This window comes from Triticum dicoccoides, chromosome 2B (genome assembly GCF_002162155.2).
Source record: "Triticum dicoccoides isolate Atlit2015 ecotype Zavitan chromosome 2B, WEW_v2.0, whole genome shotgun sequence".
In the NCBI taxonomy this organism is placed as follows: domain Eukaryota; kingdom Viridiplantae; phylum Streptophyta; class Magnoliopsida; order Poales; family Poaceae; genus Triticum; species Triticum dicoccoides.
Window position 1 is genome coordinate 481,343,038 of NC_041383.1, and position 2,429 is coordinate 481,345,466.

The window sequence follows — 2,429 nt, forward strand, 5'->3', positions numbered from 1 at the left end:
CGCGCCCGAGGCAACCGGCGCCGCCTCCTCTTTGAGCTGCCCCGCCGCCGCCGCGGATCTCGAGTCCGGCCGCTGGTCGCCGCCTCGCTCCGGATCTCCGCCGCCGGGCGCCGCCAGCTCCGCCCCGTCGCCCCCGCGCCTCCTCGCTGTCGCCCCCGGCCAGATCCGGCCACGGGAGGGCCGAATCTAGTCGTCCCGCGCCTCCCCGGCCTCTTCCTCCTCGTCTCCGGTGACGAACTCCGGCCATCTTCGTTTTTCGTGCAAGCCCGAGGTTGACCCCGAATAACGCCCGTCCCGAAATATTTTGCATAATCATGCCATGTTCATCGCATTGTATCTCTGCATCCGTAGCTCCGTTTTGTGCGTGTAATATGTCAAATTGTTCGCCTCAATGAGTACATCATTTCATTCCATTGCATCATGTTCATTTGAGCTCATCTTGATGCCTAAATCATCGTTGCAAGAGTGCTTCATAATGTTGTCTGCTGTCTGTTAACAGAACTTGCTCTTTTGTCATTTTGCCATGATTGATGTGTGCATCCTATGAGGTTGATGTCTACATGTGTTTTGATCTATATCATGCCATCTTTACTGTGGTGTATGCCATGTATTTTTGTGATCATTGTGGTGACTAGAACAAGCATGCAAACTAGGCTTCGTAATGTTGCTGATTTTAGTCCCTGTTTTGCTGTTATTTTGATGCCATGTAAACTTGATGCTACAGAGAGATCCATGCATATTTTGAGATACTTCAGTAAGGGTGTTTTGAACATTTGGTTATTGTCTATCCATTCATGCCCCTGGTTGCAATTATGGAGTAGTCTAGCATGTCATTTGCGTACTCTACTTTTGCTACAAAATGTTTCCTGGCAGATTGTTTACATGTTATTCAATTTTGCCAAGGTTGTTGTAGTTGATCCTTGCATGCTATGAACTTGTTCTTGCCTTGGTTTGTTTCACAAACATGTCTTCTTGATGATGCTATGCTTATCTTGTCATGCAGTGACTTGTGGTGAGTGAATCGAGCTTGTTAAGTAGTGTACTTGCTGTTGCTGTTTTGCTAGGCTGAATCTGTTATTTCGTGATGCTATGTAAACCTGCTGCTACAAGTCATTCTATGCATAATCTGGAGATATTCACTAAATATGTTTTGTTCTACATGTCATGCTCTATCCATCCATGCCCTTGGTAGCATTTATAGCTTGCTGTAACTTGTTGTAATCTTGCTCCAAAGTTGCTAAATAATGTTGCTGTCAGCCTGTTAACATTAAGTTCAGTTGTTGCCATGATTGTTGCTAGTGATCCATGCAACCTATGGACTTGCTCTTGCCATGCTTAGCTTCATAATCATGTCGTCTTACTGTTGGTTGCCTTGCCATGACATGTATTGCTCTGTAGTGAGTTGCACAAGCTCACCAACATACCTTCATAATTCTGTTTCTGCCATGTTTGAATCTGTATTATAACTTGCCATGTTTACATGGGTGCCATCATTTCTTCTGATCCTTTTTGGCTTATGGTCAGTAAGGGACTTTTGTTCTATGCATTTAGTAGTAACATGCCATGCCTTTGTTTGCCATTATAAGTTCCTGTAACAAGTTGTTTGATAGCTCTAAACATTGCAACCTGATGTTATTTTCTGCAAAGTCTGAATTGTTATTATTTGCTATCTTGTCATGTGTGTTTGAGGATGTTCTAGTGATTTCTGGAGATAGCTCAGTGTTCATGTTTTGTAATGCTTTACCTGTGCATCATGTCCATGTCTTTTGTTTTCATGTTGAGGTCCTGTAGCATGTTGTTTTGATGCTTGCAATATGCCTAGTTGCTGTTTTGGACAGCTTGTCCTTTAACCTTGTTTCATGTGTGTGTGTTGAACCGTTGCTCCGTTTTGAGTGTGCTCTATATGAAACTTGCTTAGAATTGCATGTAGATTCATATTATCATGTTGCATCCTTGTTTTGGTGTGTTTGCTTGATGTTTGAATGCATTTTGCATCAATGCCATGTTTAACTTGTTTTGCTCATATCTTCTAGGCCGTAGCTCCGAACTAAATGATCTTTATATGTAACTTGACTAGAATCTCGTGTAGATCGTCTTGGTGCATCTTAACTTGCTGTTTAACAACTTGAACATAAGGTTTATTCAGATCTGGATCAACTTCTAAATTTGCATATGAGGACTTACCGGATTTGTTATATGTTGTTCCCGGCCTCATTTAAACTTGTTTTGATGTGTTGTTCTTGTTTGCATGATCCCTTGCCATGAGTAGCTTCATGTAGCCGTGTCATGCATCATGCTTGTTGTGCATCATGTCTTGTTCATGTGCGGTGTGTTTACTATGTTGAGTGCTTCTTGTCGATAGTTCCGTTTCGTTGCGGTCGTGAGGATTCATTCATCTACGCTTGGTTCGGCTTCATCCGTTCGTCTTC